The following is a 26,225-nucleotide window of genomic DNA, read 5'->3' as shown; positions in this document are numbered from 1 at the left end:
GAGCCCAAATAACCTTTCCTTCTCTAAGTTGTTCTTGTCAATTTTTTGCAGATACTCTCTTTTTTCCTAGGTATGTGACCAGATCTGAGAGAAATTTGCAGGGGTTCTGTTTTTTCTACTGGCTACAGTTGGCATCTACTCATCCCAGTGATCTTTGAGAGGAAGTCCCTGTGACAATGTAGCACTGTGGCTGTCGCTTTCTGCCTCTCCATCCCCACCAACTCTGAAAACCCTTAGATGTATTTCCTTGGTTTTCTCTATTTGGTAGTTTTTTTACTTTTCCACTCTACTTTCTCCACCCATCCAACTCCTTATCTGTTTGTCACTTTTAAACCTCAACAGATAAATGGAGTAGGAAATGGAGCACAGTGGTCAGGCTTGAATTGCATTGTATCGTACTATACTCTATTAGATTTCTACCTGATGCTTGTTGCTTTCCATCTGTATAGCTATCTTCCAGTCTATTAATTATTTATCTATTTATTTTAATATTGACTGAGTACTTTCAACATTGAGTTCTTTGTCCCTTGCTTAAACTTACAACATCCAGTTTACACATACAGAAACTGAAACTCAGAAAGATTAAGTAGTTGAGATAATAGAGAGTCTGGTTGGCCATGTTCTTAACTCCTACACATACTGCCTTCTGAGAATGTAGATATGGGTGGCATCTAAGGGTACATGAGTGGTGATGGGGTGGGTGGAAAGAGAAAGTGTCCTGTCTCCTTATGTTTCAAAAGTTAAACCCAGCTTATTTTCTAGCCCTACCTTTGTCTATGCCACAAGTTTGGGTATACATATTAGAAAAGTGAGGGTTGGAAATGAAGGTTTAGCATGCTGTGAACATGCACACAATTCAGCAACCTATTTGGTGTACTCTGGAGTCATGATTTTATGAATATATTAGTTTCCTAGGGCTGCCACAACAGATTACCACAAACTTGGTGGCTTAAGACAACCAGAAATGTATACTCTTATGGTTTTGGAGTCCAGAATCAAGTTGTTGGGCAAGACTGTGATCCCTCCAGGGCCTTTTGGGGAGAGTCTTTCCTGGCTTCTTCTAGATCCTAGTGGCTCCTGGCATTCCTTGGCCTGTATACTAGCATCCTTCCAATCTGCACCTTTATCTTCAATTGTTCTTCCTCCTGGTGTTATTCTTCCTTTGTGTTTCTGTGCAAATTTTCCTACCTCTTCTTTTTTAGTAAGGACTTGTCATTAGATTTAAAGTCCACTCTGGTATAACATAAGCTCATCTTGAGGTCCTTACCTAAATGACCTTGGCAAAGTCCCTTATTCTAAATAAGGTCACATTCTGAGGTTCTGGGTAGGCATACCTTTTGGAGACCAGTATTTAATTCACCACAATAAGTTTATAATGCTAGATAAGTTTCTACAACCATGAAATGTCATACTGTCATCGCTCTTTCACATATGATGTATGTGGATGGATGGGAGGCCCAGCGGGCCATGTGCTTCTGCAAGCCAACAGAGTCAGATGACACTGAGCTGCCTTGATTCCTTCAGCGCAGCCTCCTGTCTATAAATAAAAGTCTATGCACTTTACAAAGCTAATGTGTCTTTCAAAGTATTCAGGCTTTTTGAAGATAAACCTTAAAAATGGGAAAATTGAGCTCAATATGTGTGAAAGAACCATATCTTCTTCATGGGAAATCTGGAATACACATTTCAGAGTGTAAGAGTTTTATACAGAGACATGAACATACAGCAACTAAGTGAAAAATCATTGCTGCTAATATGCCCATCCTAGGGACTTGCTCTATTTCCCAAGCAGTTTCATGAAAAACTTTCTCTCTGAACTGCCTGGGAAGAATCAATACCAACTGGGTAAATCATCACAGCCTACGCTTCTGCTGGCAGAGCTGGGGAGGACTGCTTGTTGAAGTGTCTGTCAGGACTAATGAGCACTTCCAGCAGGGTTTGCTCACCTTTCCTCTGACCAAGTTCAACTCACATTTCACCCAAAGAGGTGAGTCCCAAAGGCTCAAGTTTCACATGTCTAGAGGTACCTGGTCATATTGACCAATTTAATTTTTGGTTTCTCAGGAAATAGCACAGATGCCCATTTGTCCCGTGTTTGTCTTTTGGCAACGGAACATACTCAGTTTAGCTCTGTAAACATGTCCCCAGCAACTGCTTGGTGTGGGGTGCCATGTTTGCAGAGTATGGGGTAGCCCAACCCTCTGGGGCTGCTACCTGAGGGACCCAGCAAGTAAACAAGCAGAGCAGGAAGGTAAGGGCTATTGCATAAGACTGGACAGGACTCCATAGCAACCCACGCAGGCATTGATAAATGTTTTAACATTTTTTCTTAATGCAAATGAATTAACATTTCTGATTTTTTAAAAAATAGAGATGTGAAAAAAATTAAAAAAGAAATAACATTTGGCCTATATCTACATCTATGTGCACCTTGTATCTGGGCCTGTGCCTCTGCAAGTGTCTACAACTTTATCTATAACTGTATACACAATAGGCTTTTTCTATAACTATAATTTAATAACAAGATCATTCTGTGTATGTAATCATGTGTTTTGTTTTTATATACTTGTTTACTTAACAATATTGCCATATTTCCATATTACATGTATTCGTCATCATTTTTACGACTTATATATTATTCTCTTATATGGACAGAACTTATTTAACCAGCCTCTAACTAATGTGAATTTCATTTTATAGATAAATCTGCATGAATCCATAATTTTGTCTTTTGGGGAAAAAAATAAAATCGAAGTCTCAGGGATAAAGTGAGCTGTATGTATAGAGCTTTTGCCACAGAGGAGTAAGGAAATTCTCCTGGGTTGAGAAGCAGAAAGAGGAATAAGAGGAATGAGAAGATGTGAGGATGTGACATTGGCATGGGGGCTTCAGGGAGGAGCACACTGTGGCGGTCAGTGGGTGGACAGGAGAGGTAGGGCAGTCTATGAGGAGGGAAAAAGGACAGAGGCTGGTGCAGGGTGTGTTCAAGGAGTTGGAAGTGAGGCCCTGGGATAGCAGTGTGGAATGTAAAATAGTGCACACAGAGCTAGGGAGTGCATTCATCATCCCAAGGGGCCAATAAGTCTCCACGGAGAGAGAGCATGGGATGCAGCACTCTGAGTGTACCTGAATCTCCAGGGTTTTATGGTTCGAAGTGCGCACTCCCTGGCCTTTCCTTCTGGAGGAAACGTTCATCCTTTCTCTTTCCCTTTGAGAATCTTATGCAATAAGAGACATGAATGATAGGTAATGTTGCCTATAGTAATAGCATGGAGTCAGGAAGAGAAGAGAAGAATCATCATTAGGGATGAAAGGGAGCTGCTGAACATGTCTGGGTAGAGGCGGCAGATTCCAACTTGAGGACGAGTCTCCTGCTTCTCCAACCCTCTGTGGTAAAAGACTGGCTGTTTGCTTCCCTTTCTTATGTATCACAGATGGATAGTTTTAGATGGTATAATAAAAATGAGTTATTAGAAAAAAGAAATAAAAATGTACCAAATGTAAGCACCAGTTTTTAATTATTAGTCTCATCAGACATAAAATTGCTTGTCAAATTGCTATTAAAGTTTCAAATGCTGCTCTCAGTCTCTGTTCTTACGTCATCGCAGAGCTGTTATCCACGGTTGCTGATGACCCTATTTCAGGAACTCTGGGTGGCACAGGTGTAGTCTGTACGTGAAGAGAACGGGTTAGAGAGAGAGAGACCATTTAGAAGGCTGTTTGCAATATTTCAGATGACAGAGAGCATATCTGGGCTTAGCGGAAGATAAAAGCAGGGGTTTGGAAAGAAGAGAAAGATAATTAACAAGTAAGGCATTTGCTTTTACTTTGGCCATTTAGTTTCATGCTTAAAAAGTACTTTCTGGGTTATTTTCTTTGCTTTCTCTCTTGCAGCTACATTAAAAAAATATTTTCCCTAACCATTTGGAAGGTTTGTATTTATTTTTAGCACTACAAGTAGCTTTTACTATGTTTTGCAAAATAAAACTTAAAAAAGCCCTTCCCTTTCTCTAAAATGAGAAATGTTAAGCATTTTAACTTCTTCCCAGCATCTGTTTTTCACTACATGACTTTTGATAGTGTCATTTGGGGATTTATACTTAAATTCTTGCTATTAATAAATTCTTTTTTAGAAAAATATTTATTTTTTAGGTGTAGATGGACACAACACAATGCCTTTATTTTCTTTTTTTATGTGGTGCTGAGGATCGAACCCTGGTCCTGCCCATGCTAGGCGAGCACTCTACCGCTGAGCCACAATCCCAGCCCTTAATAAATTCTTATGTGGCTTATATGTCTCATTTGATGACTGCCTTTGATATCTTGGAACCATATTCATAGCATTTAGACATAGCCCATGTTTAAGTGGGCTTAATGTTTACAATAGGCACTTTTTCCTCTTTGTTTGGGCTCTTTATTCTGAATCACCTCTTAAGATGACTGATGAAAGCAATAAGCAAATTGCCAGGTAACCAACTGGTGGTTTGTAATGTGAGGAAACAAGTGACCCTGACCTGGGGTTAGCTGGAATCACACCAAGATTTAGAGCACAGGAATGATTTCACAGAACATTGATATCAGACCAGCCCACTCTGACCATGATGGAGCAGGACAAAGACCACTTTGTGGTCACATCTGAACACTAAACGTGAACATTATCCAAATCCCAGAAATGACCAACTGTCCCCCTACCTTGGCTAATACAAGTGACTGCTGCTTCTCTATTAATTATAGCTTCAGTCTTGGCTATCTTCCCTCCTGCTAACAGATTTACTAAGATACTCATTTGTATGATACTCCTGCTTCCGGACAACATCCAATTCAGACCAAAGCCCTGCACCCTAAACGCTTAACATAAATACAGGTCCTAAAAGTCCTTTCTAATACCTTCTCACCAACCTGCCTCAAGGCCTTCTTGTGTGTTCTACCTCACTGAAATGGTAATATATCCAGCATGATTGTTGAGTTCTGATTCTCTACAGCTGGAGGCATTGATGGGTTGAACTTGAATGATTGCATTGATGGTCCCACTTTGTTGAGGTCTTGTGTCTACCTTCTCTGCTCAGGAGCTTGGTGGCCCCTGCCCAGCCTGAGTTTGGCTCAGTCGTATGAATTGTTTTGACTTAGTGCAGCCATGGGCTGGGAAGTACACACAGTGTTTACTCTGTCTTTTGAACACTTGTGACCACAAGGAGACTGAGCTAGGATAATGGAGAATGAGACATGAAGAGACCCGTCAAGTGGACTCAGATGTCTAGACGTGGCTGCAGACAGATGAGGTAGCCTAGCTCAGATCAGCAGAACTTCCAAGCCAATCCATTATCTTGTAAACAAAAATAGTTTATATCTCATTAGGGTTTTGTGATTGTTTTGCAGCATTATGATGGCAATAGATAACAGGTTCAGTTTACTGTATAAGAATATATTTCTTTTGACAACCAATTTGATAGAGAATTACTGGGTCATATACTTAGCCCCAAAACTTTATAGATTTCCTCCATTCCAGTGTTAAGATCTTATTTTTGCTTTGGGTTAAATTGTGATTTTTCTCTTGGTATCACCAATTATTTATAAGTTGAGTTTCTTATCTCCATCCTATTTACCAATTCCTTTTCATCTTTTTAATCTTTAATTGTATTTTTCTTTTTCTTGAATTCTGTTTTTTTCTATCAGTTCCATTTTTGTCTAAGGCCAAAATTAAATCTCTTTTCCTGTCATACTTCTTTCAATTCTTGTTTCATAGGTTTTACATCTGCTTAAATTATATTAGAAGTACAATGTTTTTTTTTTAAACTGTAATTACTCTTTTTCAAATAAATGCTATTTCTTAGTATAGTCAAGGAAATCTGTTCCCTCTCCAGTAATACAAAACTGCAGAACATTTTAATAACGTGTGAGTATACATATATATGTATACACATATTTCTCTTTATATATGTTTATTTATTTTTATGTGATATATATTTATATATATGTGGTGATATAAACACACGCATATACACACACACATATTTCTGGTATTTTCAATCAGAGTTATGGATTCTTCCTCATTATCTAACACCTAGGTAATGACATCCTCTTTGTATCAAAGTTGAAAGATGGACAGATATATACAGATCCTTAGCAAGTTTCTGTGGTGTTCTGGGCACTTATCTGAAAAAGCTTTCCTGGATTATGAGTTCTTACTTTCTTCTTTTCCAAATATGATAAAGAAAGGTATTTGTAAGTAATCTCGAGCAATGTGTAGTTCTTTTGTCAAAGCTGCACAAGAAAAGTTGCTATTCTTATTTCTTCTGGTTTCTCTCTTTTCCAAAGGCTGCCTAAAATCCCAAGATGCAATGCTTCATTTCCTATTTGCTTCCTCTTGGGGCCAATAGAATAATCATCTTTGATGGACATGGAGCTGTACTGTTTAGTGTAGTAGCCACCAGCTGTCTGTGGCTATTGAGCACCTGAAATGCATCTAGTTCAAATTGAGGTGTGCTCTAAGTGTAAAATACACACCAGATTTCAAGATGTACAAAGATGAAATGTAAAGAGCTCATTAATAGTTTAAAATTTTGTTCTATATTAAAATGATATTTTGAATAAATTAAAATATTCTATTGTAATTCATTTTACCAATTTTGCTTTTATAAAAATGTAGGTATTAGAAAATTTAAGATTACTTGTCTAGTACAGATTGTATTTCCATTAGAAAAAGCTGATAAAGATAGATACAATAGAAAATGTAGCAAAAATTCATGGTCATTTCAGAAAGTTATTTTCTAGTGAATGCTGGCCCTTTTTCTTGGGCTTGGGAATACATAGGGAAGGTTTGTGGAAGGTACTATCCCAAAACTACATAGATAATGGAAGGAATGAGAAATTGGGGCCTACCTCCTCATTGCATTTAGGTGGAATTATTCCTAAAGTTTGGGAAAATACTAATATGTCTATTTCCACTGATATTTCAATTTTCCTCATTGAAAATAGAGGTGCTATCATGACCTGAAAATCTCTGTGTTTGTTCAGAAGTATAAATTTACATTCCCCTTAAACTCTTTTGGAACAAGCTGTATCATTGCATAATTAACAGAAAAGTTTTATTCATATTTCAGACAAATGTTAGTGGGAATTTTCTTGTGGTTTTCAAGCTAGTAAAAATGTTATTTTTTTCTATTATGATTTTATCATTATTATTAAATTTTATTATTGTTATTATTCATCACATGGAAAAACAGCATTGCATACATCAATAAGGCCAAAAATAAAACTAGCATTGTCCAAGTAGTAGCTGTTTGCCTGTACAGGGGTGAACTGGTGTACTTGGAACAAGGGTCATAGTTTCTTATTGGAGCAACAAGCTGGATAGGAAGAAATGTTTAGGCCAACTGTTTGCTTTCAGTCAGTTTGTTTGACCATATTGAGAAAGGGTATATATATGAATCCAGGAGAAGTTTTCTTTGGACCGGACAGAAAAGACTTGCATTTCCACTTTCTAGCTCATTAGCCGTGTGATTCTGAGCAAGTTCCTTCATTTCTGAGAGTCTCCTTCCTTTGTTTTGTAAAATGAGACCAATGAATTTCTATCCAAAATGGTGGCTAAAAGGGTGATATGAAGTAGCATGGGTTTTAACAGGAGGCACACTTAGGAGAAGGTAGCCGCATTTGAAGATGTAAATATAGGACTATTTTGAGGATTCCCTAATTGCTTCAACTGTCTCTAGTTGACGGTGGTAATCATTTAGCGCAAGCTGAAATATTTTCTAGTTCCATCTTTTACCCATTTATTTGCACATTAATTAATTAATTAATTAATTTTTTTGTTTTGTACTGTTCTGTTTTGCTCATTCATTCGCTCAACAAGCATTTATTGATTTCACAGGTGTGTTCTCCTGGAAAAGACACTGAGATGGAGTTTGAGGAGGAAAATATTTAATAAGGCCCAACATCTGTGAAGGTAAGAGGTGGGAAGCAGAATTGTGCACAGGGCAAGTAGAACTATCCTATAGGTGAGGGGTCCAGAGCAGGTGTTGCCTATTGGAATTGTCTCTGGCAGCATCTGTACAGCATGGCCATGTTGTTTACTTGATGCAAACGGCCCTGGGAAGGATGTGACCTCCAGCAACGCAAGGCACAGCTGAAGCAGCCTCTGAAGGAGCTAAAAGCCGAAGGCTGTGTGCTGATTACTTTTTGTAGGGCCCATCAGGTCCTTCCTTGAAGAGCATCCAGGTGGCACATCTTCATGCCCACTGCTGATGGCTACTATGCACAGACACTGTACTAAATTGTGGGGCTGGAGTGGTGAACTGGGAAGATAAATTTCCTCATCTCATGGAACTTACATCCTACGCTGGTTTTTAGAATTTTCAGTTGTCTCTATATTTCAAATGAACAATCTTCTTTAGATGGATTGTCTCACCATGAAACCAGAAGAATAGACTAATGTCCTCAGTTATTAATCAGGAGAGAAAGAAAGCCACAGATGTCTCTGTTTTATAGTAACAGAGAATCCTCCTTCTGCTCATTTCCTGCTGATTTTACCAGTTCCACAAATACTTATTTTCTCTCTTGTGCCATGCATACTGTTAAGTACTGGAGAACAACAGTGAACAGTGTACAGTTGTGTAGGGGAGACAGACACACAAAGATATCAGCATTAAATAGGGAATTATCGGGCAGAGACCTAAACGGACTGCTGAGAATACAGAGGCAGGGAACTTCTCCTGGTCTGGGCATCTGGGGAGACTAGAAGGAAGAATATGGGTCAGACAGATAAATAAACTTTCTGCTTTTAAGTAGTTTCTTTCTTATTTCATAGAAAAAAGAGCAAATCAAAAGTCTTAAACATTTATAGAAGCAATCATGCCAAGAGAATCAAGGTTATTTAATGGGACAAATGGATTTTTATGATTCTTAAATTAAGGTTCTCAAGAAGAAGTTTTCCTTCGTTTTAAGACTTGAAAGCTTAAAAGGGTTTCCTGTGGGGCCAGAAAGCCTCACATTGAATGATGCTGGTTCTTTGTAAATGATTTCACTCTCTGTGTTAAACTGCAATCATGCCTGTAAGAGGCCATCTATAAAGAGAAAAATCCGTGCGCTTCTAAATGTTATGTGATGCACAGTCACTTGGCTTAATTTGAGTTCTCTTGAATTGTTTCTTCTTACCAACAGCATTGTGGGCATCCTGGAAGAGGTGGAAGGAAGGCTCATGAGTGTAAATGTGTCAGCCTCTTGCCCCTTAGCAAGTCTCCTCACTCATTTTGCACTCCTCTCAGTTCCCTTGGCTCCTGGGTGACACCTATTAGGAAACAGGGGATCTTAACAGCAGCATATTAGAGACTACATCCCCTCCTCACACAATGAAATGCTCATCAAGATCCTTGTGCCCAGATTGTATTCGCTAATACAAAAGCTGGAAAACTTTAGTCAAAAGTTCTATCTGCAAACTGGATGAATGGCAGATGGCCACAATATCTTCTCTGAAACTTCTGTATTGGTTAGTGGGATTTCTGTAAATGGTGGCTCCAACCCAGAGGAATATCAAGTGTGGGGAGGGAGTGGAGGTTTCAGTGTGTCAGGGTTAATTTTAACTAGATTGGTATTGAATTTGCCTAGGGTGAGCTGTGTCCATAGGTAACCCACAAATCTGCTGAGTTCAGCGTTCCTTGTGGGCTGTAGAGAAAACGGACTCTCAACCTTTATCCCTGATGGTCTAGGAAGTTCAACACTCTCTTTAATAGTTCTACAACTTATTTTGGCTTCACATGTTTCCTGGTCATCTCTGACTCCAATTTCTGGCTTTTCCTTAATCTCTGTGGACACTCTTGCTCTGGGGAACACTGGTGTCAACCTGAATGAGGGTCAGTGGCCCTTCCTCTTGAGTATCTGTCTTCTCCCAAACATGCCGGATATTCACTTGTGATCGCTTCCACTGGAGATGTGACAGAGGACAGGCAAGATCAATAATAGTGGATTTCTCTATTCTTTAATGAGACCCTTAATCATGGCTGCACCTAGAGTTGGATACCCCACTGTTGCATAAGGTGCTCCTCTTTCATCTCTCTCAGCTTTCTTTTTCATTTTCTGTTCCCACCCAAGATTACTGTTCTACTTACCCCCGCTTCTTTTAAATGATTTTGCTCTCTTTGTTTTTTGTTTCCTTCTAACACAGTAGGACCCAACCTTGGGCTTCAGAGTTGAACATATTGAAGTTTAGGCACCATTCTGGAAGCTTCCAATTTAATCAGTTTGATGTGAGACTCAGATAGAGGTTTTTATTTCTATTTTACTATATTTTTTCAAATAGAGATTTTTTTTTAAAAGGCACCTTCCTCTGTTTTCAAATATGCAGCCAGGTCTGCATCTTTGCAGACAAGATAAAGCCAGCTCATGTCTTCAGAGATTCATCAGGACTTCAAGAAGCTCTACCACTAGCGAATAATAAAAAGGAAAAACAAAACAAAGCGTCACCTCTGTCTTCTAAAGGTGATGCCAGTCTTCTCATCATATTAATACAAACTGGGAGACTGAGGCTCAGGGAAGTCAGAAAACTGCTCAGGATTGCACAGCCAGGGAATAGTGGGAGCAGGATTCCAATGTAGGTTGGTGAATTCCCAAATCTTGTCCTGCTTTCTTTATTTTCAGATCCTGCCACTGTACCTCGTGCTCAGGGTATTGCTTCTTCCACTCATTCCTGGTTCCCCAGCTCCAGTAGAATCTTTGTCAGTTTATATCAGCATTATGTTGTTCTTTCTGCAAAGACAAGCTCTCCTGCAGTCTGTAGCCCAGAACATTCTCATTTATTTCCAGAATAATAGCTAACACCGATGAAGTGCTTACTGTGTGCAGGAACCCTGAACTACAGAGACGTCATGTAACTTGGCCAAGTTCACTCAGATTGTAAGAGCAGAGCCCTGACTCAGACTTGGTGAGCTACTCAGTAATATGCTCTAGAATCACCTGAGACCTGGTGGAAAGGTGGCTTCTGATGCTGTAGGTCTGGGAGGAGCTGAGATTCTGCAGCACTGACCAGCTGCCAGCCATCAGTGTCTACTCTCAATACACAGATCTTGGTGGTGTTGCCTCTGTTTTTCACATTTAGAATCGCTGGGGGCTGAGTGCAGTGGGCTACATTTCTTTGCAATTTCTGAATTTTTCTTCCTTAGTAAATGGACTGGGGCATTCTGGTCCAGAGATCCCAAGAGTACTACAAGGTCATAGATTTCATTTAACATTAATTAAATGAATTAATTAAAAAGCAACCATTACTCAGATTTAAAAAATGAGGTTCCCCTAGGAAGGGCAGTAAAGATGGATAATAGGCAATGTGATGTAGTGTTGGGAGGTAGGATAGGACATTTGATGTCAAATGGTGACAGTAGATGTATTAAATTCTGCTCTTTTGGCCCTTCTTTTATTAATTTAGGGAGAAATCTACTTTGGCCACCCCCAAGCTTCTGTGAAATGCAAACTGCAGAGGGAACTTTAAAGACAGCTCTAACAGTTGCAGATCAGTCCACAGCTCTTTTACTGAAGACAGTTTCTTCCACATGATTTTTTTCTTTCTTTCTTTTTTTAGCTGCCATTCTTCATTTTGATGTTCAAATTCACCAAAGCTCTGTGACTAGAGCCAGGGTGATTAGTGCTGGGGGAAAGCCACTTATCATGGGAGCCTGCTGCTGTGGAGAAGGGCAGGGACACCCATGCTAGGCAGGGCATGGCCCGCCAGCCAGGGTAAAGGAAAGAGTTTCATTACATGAACAGGCAGCCCTCTGATACCCTCATGAAAGCAACCGGCGTTGAGCACATCGTACACTATGTGGAATACTTAATTACAGAGGAAACTTATGGGTTCCAGTTGACAGAATAATCTAATCAATATTGCTTACTCCAAACTCTAATTTACTTGTCTTACAACTCATTAAATTTGAAATATTATTGATTTTCAAGTAGATGGCTTAGAGGATAAATAAGTCCATTTTTTTCTTGGGGGCCTTCATTTGAGTTTGATCTGTGGACCTTCAGGCAAGGAAGCTCAAATCTCTTCATTAGGCAGTGTTTGCAAAATAATCTCACTAGACATACTCCACTGGTGCAAATAATTTGCCAGGACCCTGTATTTCCCAGTAACTGTTGCTGAGTGGGCTATTTTCCTGTTTCTGATGAGACTCTATCCACCGCAAGGGCCAGTGAATTATATGATTTGAGGAGACACTTCAGAGTACATACTCCTCTGAAATGCAGTTTCTTTGTATTCCACAATTCAAAAGATATGATGAACTTTCATATTCTACTTCCCTTAAAAATCTGGATCAGATTCTATTCTTTCTTTTATCCTTCTTTTTTTTTTGGTGGGGGGTTGGGGATGGAGGGGGAACTGCAGGGGATTGAACACAGGGCCTTCTACATGCTAGGCAAGTGCTCTACCATTGAGCTAACCTATACGCTCAGCCTTAGATTTCCAAGCCTTCTGCATTTTCTGGAATCTGTCAAGTCAATGGCTACTATTAACCATTTGCCTTATCCAAATGCTAAAGTCAATGGGTGAATTGGTGTGAAGGCAGGAATGCTCAAATGTATTAGACTTAGGCTGAGGTAGCATTTTTAAATTTAATTTTTAAATAGGTACCTATTGAAGTGATTCAAAATTTCAAAATTCTAAAAAGCTCTTCAGAAAAAATAATTTTCAACTCCTGCCTCCCTATCTCATCCTGTTCTCTGCCTCATTCCTTCTCTTCCAACAGGAAAACACTATTTTTGTTGTTGTTTCTTTGTAACCTGCTAGAGTGTCTGTATTTTTTCCTATTTTTATAAAAGATAGCATATTATACACACTGTTCTGAACCTATTGTGTATTTCATTTGTTTTTTTATTTACTGGGATACTTGGGAAATTTTCCATATCAATACATAGAAAATACCTTCATTAAAAAATCCTTGATAACTTTCCATCATGTGTAGATATTATAATTTATCCAATCAGTCCTCTATTGTGGACCTTTGGAGCCTTTGAAATGTTTTGCTATTACAAGGGAATGATCAGGCACATAGATACACAAGTGCAGAATGACTTTGTATATAAATCATTTTGCAATTATGCAAGTATATATGTAAGAAATAGGCCTCAAGGTGGAGAGCTGGCTCAAAGGGCACATGAAAACCATTGCCAAATTGCTCTCTGTGGTATGCCTTGTCCATTTTTGCTCCCACCAGCAATGTATGGAAATCTGAGATGGCAATTGTGATTCACTGCTAAGAGCCACAGCCAAGTAATATGATGCATGGCATTTTTGGTTGAAAGGTGACGCCAGCAAGCCATTGAGATGATATGATTATGTTAAGATCTGCATTCATATGGATATTGGACTCCTGCTGTCCACCTTGGCCTGCTACAGGACTCCTGGAGAGTTCCCATTGGTTGGGGAAGTGCTGTAGGAGGGAATTCTGGAGGAGGGACTTCCTGTTGGGGTCCGGGAGAAGCCTCCTGTGTCGATCTGCATATTTCCCGGTAGCCTACGGGGCATTGGTGGCAGTTTCAAAAATAAAGTTTGTTCCTGCTTGAGTGGCTCGTGATTTTGTGCCCAGCCAGACTGCGGCAATTCACTTCTGTAAGTGCTTACATTTCTAGGTCAGAAACTACACTAGTCAGGATTGCAAACAACAAAGGCACAAAGGGTTTATTGGGATGGATAGAAGAAACAAACAAACAAACAAACTAGTGCACAGATATTGGGAGGATGAGGGAAGTAAAATCAGCCAATGACTTTCTATGTGAACCATCTTGTGAGAATTGTGCCACTGGGCATGATACCTGTGGCCTCTGGTCATCCTTGTGTTACCCAAGGACCCCCACCCCTGACCTTGCCCTTCCACAGGATACAATCTCTAATCTCCCCAAGAGGTGAAATAGGAGGTAATTTGGCTTTTATAGGGTTATAAGGGAGGGGGAAAGGGTAGGGAAACTCTGTTAGCCTCTCTTTGCCTCCCGGCAAGAACACTGTTGAGATGTAGGGCAGCCAAAATAATGTGCACTATGAAGACAAAGTTACCTCTTCATTTTCCTTTTAATTTGGGTACATGCAGAGTTATTTTCTTGGATTTTGCAGGATTAGGACCCGTATTTAAAAACTCTTCTGGCTTTAGGACCTGAATTGGACCTAAAATCTGCTACTGTACCCAAGATGAGATTAATGCATCTGTTTAGGACTCAGTCAGGGAGTCTACCTCATTTATTGATCACCTTCTGCATGCTAAGCAAGCAGACTCTTGGCCAAAGATTCCGAGTCAGGAATTCTCCCAGCTAATTCTGCTTCTGCTCTTCTGATCAGTGGCTTAGCCTTGGGCAAGCCATTCTTCTTAAGCCTGTTTTCTCATCCACGAAGCAGTGATGATAATATTGACCTACTTTCCCTGGCTGTTGCAGGATTCGTTAATTGATAGCTGTAAAGAACTCTGGAAAGCTTTAGAACCTTCCCCACCTTTGTTTCCAAGCCCGTTTCCCCTGCAGCACCCCTGCCACTTGTGATCTAATTTGGGCTGGCGTGTGGAAGGGAACAGATGAGGGGCTGGGGCACAAACATGGCTCGTTTTGTATTTAAAGAGTGGGCTTGAACCAACCAGGAGGGAAGGCAGTTAGCAGTTAGCAACTGTTAAGGTTTCCATGGAGCCCCTCCGCCATGGGTCTAGCATGCAGGGATCACAGAAGCACAGATGCCTTAGTTCTAATTGCTTTCCCTGGTTGTCATCCTCATACATAAATAAATTAGCAGCCCAGTCCTTGACTCTGATGGTATGAATGGCTCAACCTGAGCAGCTGTTGCAGAGTGTCTCTGATATTAATCACGCACTCCTTTCGATGGCGGTGACCTTAAGGTGAAAATGTCTTGCTCTCCTTCTGGCAGCTGAGCAGCAGTCAGCCTGGGGATTGTGTGCAGTGCACATTTAGGGGAGAAGGAATCTACAATTCTTATCCCAATTATAATCACAATAATAACATCTTTATATCGCATTAGGGTTTACAATGCGTTTTCATGTTGCTAATCTCCAATGGGCTTCGGCAATGCTGGGAGGCAGGTAAAAATGATTATCTCCTCTTGTGTCTAAAAATCTTAAATTCAGAGAGGTCATCAGTCCTAAGTTCCTCTAGCTGGAAAATGAAATCTTTTCCCCAGCACACCTAGCACTCTCAGCATTTTCTCATTTTTTTTTCTTTAAATGATAACTAATTATATCTAGTTCTTCCCTTTGATGTTGGTGTGAATTGACTCAGAAATGTTAAAGGGTGCACATCCACCCTTGATGAGGTGCTCACAAAATGCCATCTTTCTATTCTAAGTGAGTTACATAGAGGCAGAAAAATATCATCTGATCCTCACTCAACTCTACCAGGTAGGTTATCATTGTTCTGCTTTACAGATGAAACATACTGAGGTTCAGAGAGATTAATAACTTGCTCAGGGACACACAGAGAGTCTGAGCATTCAAACTCAATTCTATACAGCTATTCCTAAGGGGGAAAAAAAAGAAAGGAAGAAAGAAAGAGAGAGAGAGAGAGAGAGAGAGAGAGAGAGAGAGAGAGAGAGAGAGAAAGAAAGAAAGAAAGAAAGAAAGAAAGAAAGAAAGAAAGAAAGAAAGAAAGAAAGAAAGAAAGAAAGAAAGAAAGAAAGAAAGAAAGAAAGAAAGAATCCCAGGAGCTGAGGGTCCAGCATTGCCACTGCATGGGGCAGAAGATGGCTTCATTTCTATGATTTCAAGAGAAGAGCTCTTAACTAGTGTGATGGAAGTTGTGGGTGTTGGGGTAGCAGCAGGAGGAAGTTACAGGTGTTGGATGAACATGCTTCACTTAATCCCACCTCTGTCCTGGCCCTGCTGCCTGCTGTGACTGGGCTGTCCCCATCCACCACTCCTTCCCTGAAGGCAGGCCTGGACTGCTGCCTTACCAGGTCATCTTGGAATTCAGCCCAGGTTGGGACTCTGAGTTGGCTTCCTTTTGTACTTCTTATCACAGTGTCTGGCTTCATTTATGTGCCTAAGTCTTTGCCTACTGTCCACGGCTCCCCTCATGCCAGGGACACCAGAGGGAGCTCAGCAGGCCCTACATCATGGGGGGAGGCAGAGACCCTTGCAGAATATACCCTCATCCTTCCTGTAGGAGCAGTTCTAGGAGGCCTTTTGCAGGCTCCTTGGACAGTTCAAAAGAGTGAGCCAGCTGTTCACAGTGGCAACCTGATGCACACCTTTACTTTGCCTTTTAATTTTTCCCTTCCCTCTATTACCCTCTTCTGCTCCCTAGGATCACTTTCACAATAAACTACCTGTGCTCAAGTTTCCAATCAGGTTGTGCTTCTGCGGGGAATCCAAACTCCGAAATGGTCTTTGGAGCATTACTCACACTTACATCTTCCCATCTGGGGGCAGAATCGTGTGGTACTTAGGACCTGGATTTTAATTTTGGCTTCTGTGTGACTCTGGACAGGTCAAAAATACTTCTCTGAGACTGAGTTCATTATTTGTAAGATGGGAGTTGAAATAATCTCTTTCTTGTGGGGTAAAATTTTGTGTGTACCAAATGAATGATTATATGGAATTCAGCAAATGCTGATAATTCATCTGTTGTTGATCCAGTTCTCATATGTTGTAGTGATTTTAAGCACCTCTACCCACCCAAACTCCTTCACCTAATATCTTGTGGCCTTTGGTTGGGTTTCCTAATCTCTACCAAGAGGCTAATTTCCCAATCAGTTTCAGTTTCATAATCTATTCAAAGAGATTAAAAAGACTGGCTGAATCGGGGACTGTGGGAGTTAATTACTTGCTAAGTAGCTAATGCATAACCTGGAACATAATGGTACATGTTTAGTTAAAAAAAGAGCTTTTAATCAAAACAACAACTGGTCCCAGCTAGACTTAATGGCTTCCTCCTTTGAGTTCACTTTATACTTCTTTGCACTTCCAATGGAGTTATTCTGCATTTCTCTGTCCCTCCTCTAAGACTACAAGGGGTAGTGTGTCATTTCTCCCTCGACCAGCTGGAATGCACCTTGACTCAGTGGCAGGGGCTTCAAGAGTCACGTTAGAGAGTCCAAACTTTCAGAAGCCATTTAGACCAAATCTCTCCCTAGATGAGGAGACAGTGGCTCCAGAGTTTATTAGACATTACCTAACATTCATTGGCAATGTCCCGACCAGGCAGGGGTGAGGCACATGAGATGTGGTGGAGAGGAGCTGGCCTCATTTGGCCAGTTGCACTGAGGCTCTTGTCAAAACAGCTTTTCTTAGAGAAGGCAATAGGGTTGAGCTTGAAAGGGGGACTCTTTACTCACCAGTTTTGGCAAAAGATGCTCTTCCTAGGAAGCACCCAAGGCTTTCCAGATCATTTACCCAGCCGTGGCTTTCCCTGTCAGCCAGATTCAGGACATTCAGAGTAACAGGAAGGGCACCTCTCGGGGAGCCTGGCATTGGGGCAGTCCTAGGGACTGAAGGGTAGAAACAGCTCTCTTTGATCTTTTCTTCCTTAGTTCCAGGCATGACTATATTCAGCCTCGGTCAACTAAGGGTGCACATGCCCTGGGAAGAAGGTGGCCCTAATGTGGTTCTGTAGCTGGAGAGGGCTGTGGAAGTGGGATGGGGGTGGGGGAGATGGGTAGCATCTGGCAGACAGCAGAGAGCTGTCATCTGCAGAGAAGCTTGGGCATCTCTTTAGGGCTGAGGAGGAGAATTGGCTTCTTTGTTATCTGTCGCCTGGGTAGTTGAGCATCAGCCCCCCAAATGGCCCAAGCTCATGGCTGGAGTGTTGGCCCTGATTTGCCTCGAAGGCTCCAAGGGAAATTTATTTCCTCTCATTGTTTCTTGCACCTCCATCCCCTTCAAGCACACACTTGCCAGCTAACCCCTCTGTGCTGATTTCAGAGGAGGCTAACATTTTAGTGGTAGAGGGAGATGGAAGTCAGAGGTGGTTCCTGAGCTGGGGATTGCTGTGTTTGAGGGATTGCCTTCCCATTTGGAGGCAAAACTGGGAACTGTGTAGGACTGTAGCTGAGACCTAATGCAGCTACTTTGTCTCTGAATGTGGTGGAAACATGGGATCGGAACATGGCTAAGAGGTCATCTCCTTCACACACCTCTACCATGCAGGATTCCCACTTAATGCTTCACATGTGGTGACAGAGGCTCCCTCCCTCCAGAGATATCCTAACCAAATATTTCTACACTGCCCTGATCCCATCCCACCTCTGTAAAACTAAACCCAGTCCAGCTTCTTCTTACCCACCTGGCCTCTCTTTACTTTCTTTTACCACATTTCCTTTACCAGGTCCTGTTTACAGGTTGGTGTTGCTGGACCATGGTTCTTGGGCTTCTTTTTTGATCACAGACTTTAACTCCCTTATGCAGGTCCATGACTTCCAGGTCTATGGTGCTATTCCTTGTTTCTCTGCGTGGTGCATATCCTTTATGCCTTCAAATTTGCATGCCAAAACAGACTGTGTTAACTCCTACCTCAAACTGCCCTTTCTCTGCATTCCCTAGCTCAGTGAATGGAATCACCTTTCAAAGGGATTGATGTCACTGAGTGTAGTCCCAAACAATCTCCAGCACCCCACACATACCTGTCACCAGAGGTGCTTTATAATTTCCACTTGTCCTCTGAACCAATCCCTTTCTTGTCTTCTCTACCATAACTTCAGGAGGCTAATTTCTGGGACTGTATCATTTAGGATCTTTTGCTCCCTGGTTCTGTGTTGGTTTAGTCAAAGGGAAGTTCTGGGAAGAGAAAGAAGTAGATCCATTTATTCTTCTTGCTATTTCCCTGTGAGGCTGTGGTTTGGCAGGGACTGTGTTACTCCCACTAGGCCCTGGCTTTGGTTGGACAGCTTTCTCCCCAGGGGTTCAGTTCTTTCTAAATTCCAACAGCCATTCCTGTCCTCACCCTTTCAGGTCAGGGGTGGTAACAGCTTCTTGTGTTCTTAGTCCTGGTGTGTGAGCGTCCATCTTGGTGCCTGCGACTCTGCTTACAGCTCCCTGTGCATCAATCCTTCAGTGGACTCTCAAGAGCTCTGTCCGGAGTGTCTCTACAGAATGCTGCCGGGCGTATCTGACTGTGCATGCCATCACGGCTCTTTCCTTTGTATTTCTCAAATCTAACCTTGACTATTTTAAGGAAGAGGAAGCTGGTTTTCTGAAAGCTAGTCACAAACGGTTCTGTGAAATGGTTCCACCCACATTTCTCATTATTGCTGTGGACTTGACTCTTGGTTGTTTTCATCTGCATGCTTCATGTTGATGGTCCTTATACTTTGGCTTTGTTTCCTGCCTGGGAAACATCATGACCTTTAGAATTCCCTGTAGTGGTTGAGGACTTTAAATTTCCTACATAAAATTGATATCTACTCTTTCTCTTGGATTTTGCATTTTCTGTAGTGAACAAAGTATGGAACATGTGCCATCAAGACTGATTTCAGGGGTGGGAGGATCTGTGTTTGGTTTAATGCTCTATTGTCACTGTCTTTAAATAATTTTTTTTAAACCCAGGATTTAACCCAGAGGTGCTTTACCCCTGAACTATATTCCAATTCCTTTCTATTTTTATTTTGAGACAGTCTTGCTGAGTTGCTTAGGGACTCTAAATTGCTGAGAGTGGCCTTGAACATCCTCCTGCCTCAGTATCCTGAGTCACTGGGATTACAGCCATATGCCACCACACCTGGCTTGAAATAATTTTTAAACAGTTTTTCTTTTGCAGTAGATCTTGCAAATTATGTCAGTATTCCTGTGTAAATATTATACAGGTTATTTAGTTCATGGGTAGACACAGTAATGAATGGCCCTGAATCACACAAAGAAAGAAATGATTTCCTTATAATTTGTCTTTCAATCCTTTGATTATTTCAAGGAAAATGTTTTATTTTTGTGTTCACATAACCTTTATAGCTCTCTTGATACTTGCTAATTCTCTCCTTTTCAATGGAGAGAGTAGGGCTCAGATTCTGTGCCTTTATGGGCACATAATATCATTTTGCTTTCATGATTACCTTCTATTTATGGCAAATGATACTACTTTTTTCATTTATGAAACTAATATAAAGTTTCCTTTAAAGCAAATTTGAATGAAAATCCAAGTCAATTAAAAGCAGGATGTTAGTTTAATAATAATAACAATTTTTAAGTATTTGTGGGAATAAATTAGGTCTGAATAACACTGGGTTAGGATCAAAACCAACCTTTCTTCTATTTTAGCTCCCTTGAAGCCAGTCTCAAGCCCAATCTGCCTTTGAAGATTCTCATAAAAGATTGTTCTGAGAATCAATATGAGAACTGGGTAGAAAGAATTTTAGTTACTTCCACTTAAAGTCTTTGAATGATTTGAGTAGCTCTGATTTTTATTAAATCAACTTTAACCCAGAAGCAGGTCTAGGAGGAGCAGAATTAGAGGGCCCACTATAAGATCAAACCATGCATATATTGGTAGCCATCACTTACACTGTGCCTGAATCCTGACAAGTGGAGAGAGGACTATGGTGACACCTTGGGTGACTGCAGTAAGAGGACTCATATTTCTCTATAAACATATAGTAGGAGCTCCTAAGTCATCTTAAACTTGGGGTTTCAGTATTCAACTGATGGGAGGGCCTGGAGGTGCTCCATTTCCCAAGAGCCAATTCCTGGGTTCTGTTTGGACAGCCATCCTGTCCAAACAGATTCTGTCTGTGCACCTTTTCATCCCTGCATGTGACAGTGAAGGTGACAAAGAATTTTCCCTACTGGCTATATCCTTGATCTTATTACACCCATCATTGAGTTCATTGGCTGGTATTTAGAAGAGGAAGCTTGTTAAACTAAGCTGTTATGCTTGTGGTTTTAGAGGTTGGTATACAGACAGTTCTAAGGAAGGAAGAAATGTGCATGAGTGGAGAGAAATAGACAAACTTCGAAGAAATTAAAAAAAATATATCCTCACTAGCACAAAGCATCCCTGAGTTCATTTTGTATCACTCAACTCCCGATTTCACCATCCTTTGGTCTGTGGTCAGTAGTATGAAGTGATTTCAATGGATGGGAGAAGGGGTTTGATTTAATTTCCTGGGCCCACCCCATGCTGTCTTTGGGGCTGCGAATGTGGTCCCACTCCATCCATTCCTCAGAACTTCTGGATAAGACAGGTTTGTTACAATGCCATCTTCTGCCATACCTTAATGCCCAGCTTGGACAATCCAATGCAGGGAACCCAAGTGCAGAGGAGAATTTAATAACAGCATTAGTAATGTTAACAACATTACCTGTTCTGTTCCAGGCATGGTCTGAACACCTTACTTAAATCATCCCCAGCTCTTGGAGAAAATTTAAGGCAAACATTTTTTTTAAGTGCACTCCCATTGCCTGTTTGCTCTAATAGCCATTCTTGCCCTTTCTTTCTCTTGCAGTGTTCTGTATTGCAGGGAATTGCATTTCCTAGATTCCCTTGCCAGCAATTTTCAGTGATTTTAGCCATTAGTGTGAAATGGAGGGTAAGAGACTGAGAATCCAAGGTTTTCACCCCCATCCCTTCTGCTGCCTTGGGTGGCATCTCTAGCTCAGCTCTGTGTCCCTTAGTTCTACTGGGGGCCTCCAGATCCATGACTCTGAGAGTTGTACCACTTCTTACCACTTCTTTCCTCAGTCCTCCAACTTCTTGGGTGGTGGCAACTTCTTTCTGTTGCTTCACTGAGTCCTTTTAGCCTCTATCTCTTAAAACTTCTGGGTAACCAGTTCTCTGAGTCAGTATATCCCCATTTGAGCAGCTGAGATTGCAGCAGGTTTCCTGGATGGCCTGCCTGATACATTATGGCAGAAGTTAGCAGACTTTTTGAATAAAGGGCCAGATAGTAAACATTTAGGATTTGTGGACCAGGAGGCAAAATTGTGGCATTGATTATGTAGTTATTTATATAACAAAAAATGAAAACAGTTTTCCTGCATCCGGTGTGGTGGTGCATGCCTGTAATCCCAGCAACTCGGGAGGCTGAGGCAGAAGGATGTCAAGTTTGAGGCTAGCCTCAGCAACTTTATCGAGGCCCTAAGCAACTTAGGGAGACCCTGCCTCAAAATTTTTAAGATAAATAAATAATAATAAAAATAAAAAGAAAAAAGAAAACTGATTTCTACAAGTCATTTTAATCCACAGGCCCTAACAAGGTAGGTACAAGACAGACTTGGCCAGTAGGAAAGTCTGAGATGAAACCAATGAAGAAGTTACTACAATAAGTGGATGTGTAACCGATGTGATTCTGCAATCTGTATACGGGGTAAAAATGGGAGTTCATAACCCACTTGAATCAAAGTGTGAAATATGATATGTCAAGAACTATGTAATGTTTTGAACAACCAACAATAAAAATTAAAAAAAAAAAAAATACAAGAAGGAAAAAAAAAAAACAATCCAGGCCGGAGCGGGCAGTGTCTTGGGAAAGGGTGACAGTGGCCAGGAGATGAAGCACAGCAGCTGGGCTGGAGTCATATTCTCAATCTGACGTGAAAGTGTCTGTCCTGAAATACAACCTGGTCACGCCACTTAGAAAACCACCCCAAAGTCCTAGAGTGAGCTCTGTGGGTTCAGAATCCTGCACCCACCCCCGCCAATGGGAACAATGGTGGGAAGAGAAAAGGCTCAGAGAAAGAAGAGACAGAAATGGTACCCTCCTTGCTTCTGTGGGGCAGCAGGCAAGGGGATGAATGACAAGGAGTTTGGAGAGATTTGGATGACAGGAGATATTGTCTGAATATGGTACTTTCCCTTCATTCCAGGCCCTTCAAGACCAGCTGTCTCAGGGATTTCATCCAAGCACAGTTAAACTAAAGGTGAACAAATGCATGCTTTCTAGTAGTGCTCAATCTAAGCTGAGAGGGTCATTGTCATTTTAAATTACCATTCACAGCAGAAGTTCTTAACCTAAGGCACCTGGAGAGAATTCAAGTATCTGTAGGCTTGGATGGAAATATATATATATATATATATATCTTATTTATTTTCACTATCATCTGAATGAAACTTAGCACTTCCTTGGGTGATAAATATAGACCAAAACCCCACAGCAGAATTAACAGTTCCAGTAGCCATTACAACATACCTCTATCTCACATGCTTTTATTGTGAATAGCTTGAAATATTCATTACTTCAACAACTCTTATTGCTCCTGCCACTAGCTCTTGTTATCTAATGTTTAATACAAGATTCACAACTATTAATACACCACCAATTTGATTTTTAAAAATATTTTGGTAAATGTATTTCAAAATAATGTGTTTCTTTTGTAATCCTGTTTATTTTATGCTGTTAAAAACATTGCCCAGCCTCTCAAAACCTATAGAGGAGCCCCTTCCCACATGTGAATGCTTCTGCTCATGAGAAGTGTTAGTGGGTGGTGTTGGTCCTGGTTTGGTGGCAGTTTTATGGCACCATTCTTTCTCTTAAGCACCTTATGGTTAAGAGGAGCCAACTGTGCTCCCAGCCTTCTTCAGCACAGAAGCACTTAGCTAATTGTGCTGAACTCAGGGCCAGACCTCAGGGAGAGAGAAGCAGCCTATCTGGGCCCCTCTGGCAATCAATTATTCCCCTGAGCAGAAAGATTGATAGCTTCTGAGCATCTCAGTCCAGCTAATAATACTGCAGATGCTGTTTTAATTCCAAGGCACATAGTCACCCCAGCCTTGCTTTTTAACTTCTCGGTCTAAAATAAGAGTGAGGGAAGTAGCTTCCAGAGATGGAGTAGAGGTGCCAGTTGGGGGCCATTTTAATAGTCCTGCATCTTGCTCCTGTCTATTTCCATATCCACCCATTTCTGGCCATTGATTTGAATTTTTTCTCATCCTCTGTTTATTTTTTTTCCAATTTCTTTTTCAGGTTAGACAGTTGTCTTCCTTGAATGTTCTGAAATTGCCTTTTCTTCTACTAGAAACCCCTCAAAATTTTCTTGTCCTTGTCTGGACCTCTCTAATCTTTGAGTCTGAATGGAGGAGTTAATTTATTGGGTTTTCCCCCTGCTATTTGTTCAGGGCCTTGCAACTCCTCCAGGGCTCTGAGAAGACCTTTATTTCTCTCTCTACATATATCTTTTTTTTTTTTTAAATCAAGTTTCCCCATGATGTTGCTGAAAGCTTATCCCTGAGAAGACAACCAATTCCAACAACTCCAAGCTCAGCCTCAAAGTTCTGAAATTTAAATAACAGTTTCTCACAGCTTGCTCTGTGATTGGAAGTGTTGAACTTTCTTTCCCATTGTGGCTGAAGAGAACTTACCTGCCTTCCTCTCACTGCTAATTTACTCCATACTTCTGCCCGTCTAATCCCTCCAGGGGGCTTTCTTTTCCAGGATGGATCAAAGAGAATATTATCATAAGAAACTACTACGAACAAGTATATGCTAACAAATTGGATAAACTAGAAGAAATCCGTAAATTCCCAGATACATACAGTCTACCACTATTAAATCATGAAGAAATATAAAATATGCACAAAACAATAATAAGAAGATTGAATCAGTAATAAAAATCTCCCATCAAAGAAAAGCCCAGGACTTGATGACTTTACTGTTGATTTCTACCAAATATTAAAGAATTAATAATAATGACTCTTCTTAATCTTTTGAACTCAAAGTAATGGGAATACCTCCAAGTTCATTCTATGAGGCTAGCACTACCCTGATACCAAAACCAGTCAAGGTTACTATAAGAAATTAAATTTATAGGGCAATATCCCCAAAGAACCTGGACATAAAAATCCTCAACAACACACTAGTGAACAAAATTCAACAACATGTAAAAAGGATCATACACCATGATTGCAAATCATTAACAAAGTGAAGGATAAAGTCATATGATCATCTCAATAGATGCAAAAAGCATTTTACAAAATCCAGCTCCATTTTATGATTAAAAAAAACTCTCAATAGATGGGGTATGAGGAAATGCTTCTCAATGCAATAAAGCTATCTATGAAAAGCCAGTAGCTAACATCGTTCTTAACAGTGAAAAGTCAAAGCTTTTCCTTTATGGTCTGGAACAAGACAAGGATACGCACTCTCAGTACTTCTTTTCAACATAATGTTGGAAGTCCTAGCCACAGCAATTAGACAAGAGGAAAAAAAAAGACATCTTAGTAGGAAAGAAAGAAGTGAAATCATATTTACTTGCTGACAATGTAATCTTATATCATAAGGCTTTATCTGAAGACTCCACCAGAACAACTATTAGAACTGATGATGAATACGGTAAAGCTGCAAGATAAAAAACTCAGTAGCATTTTTATAAACTAAGGATGAACTCTATCTGAAAAAGAAATTCAGAAAACAATCCCATGTACAATGACAACAGAAATTTAAATACTTATGTGTAAATTAAGCCAAGGAGATAAAAGTATACTGAAAATTATAAAACTCTGATGAATGAAACTGAACAAAACATAAATAAATGGAAAGATATCCTATGTTAATGGATTGCAATAATTAATATTGTGAAAATGTTCATAATATGAAAAGTAATCTACAGATTAAATTCTACATAAAGCAACCTGAAGATTCAATGCAATCCCTCTCAAAGTTCCAATGTCATTTTTCCCAGAAATGTTTAAAAAAATTTATATGAAACCACAGAAAACACCAAACAGCCAAAACAATCTTGAGTAAAAAGAACAAATCTGGAGGAGTCATATTTCTGGATTTCAAAACATATTTTAAAGCAAATTTGATTAGAAAAAAAAAAAACCAACAGGGTACTGGCATAAAAATGAGCACATTGATCAATGAACAAGAGAGAGAATCCAGAGATAAACTCATACATTTGGTCAACTGATTTTTGATGCAGGTGCCAAGAACACACAATGGGGAAGGACAATCTCTTCATTAAATAGTATTAGAGACACTGAATATCCACATATAGGAGAATGAAGTTAGACCTTATCTTACACCATATACAAAAATCAAATCAAATTATATTAAAGACTCAAATATTAAGGCCTGAAAAAATGTAAACTATTAGAAGAAAGCATATTGGAAAAGCTTCACAGAATTGTTCAGAGCAGAGACTTCATGACCTGAAAATAGACAATGAAAGCAAAAGTAGACAAATAGAATGGTATCAAACCAAAAAGCTTCTGCACAACAAAGGAAACAAAGTGAAGAGAGAATCCACAGACTCAGATGAAGTATTTACAAACCCCACTTCTAATAAGTGGTTAGCATCCCAAATAAGAAACTCAAACAATTCAATTGCAAG

General features: G+C 40.3%; 1 long non-coding RNA gene across 1 annotated transcript; it reads right to left on the bottom strand.

Moving 5' to 3' along the window:
• Positions 1-3,513: 3,513 nt before the first annotated feature.
• On the bottom strand, positions 3,514-18,780 carry LOC139705103 (uncharacterized). The gene is made up of 3 exons (XR_011706960.1): positions 18,590-18,780; positions 17,306-17,458; positions 3,514-3,669 (listed from the first exon to the last, which is right to left on the bottom strand). It is a non-coding gene; the product is annotated as an uncharacterized lncRNA (long non-coding RNA).
• Positions 18,781-26,225: the final 7,445 nt, after the last annotated feature.

Source organism: Marmota flaviventris, chromosome 1, assembly GCF_047511675.1.
Source record: "Marmota flaviventris isolate mMarFla1 chromosome 1, mMarFla1.hap1, whole genome shotgun sequence".
Taxonomy (NCBI): domain Eukaryota; kingdom Metazoa; phylum Chordata; class Mammalia; order Rodentia; family Sciuridae; genus Marmota; species Marmota flaviventris.
Note: the sequence above shows the minus strand (reverse complement) of the source record. Positions and strands in the feature narration are given on the sequence as shown.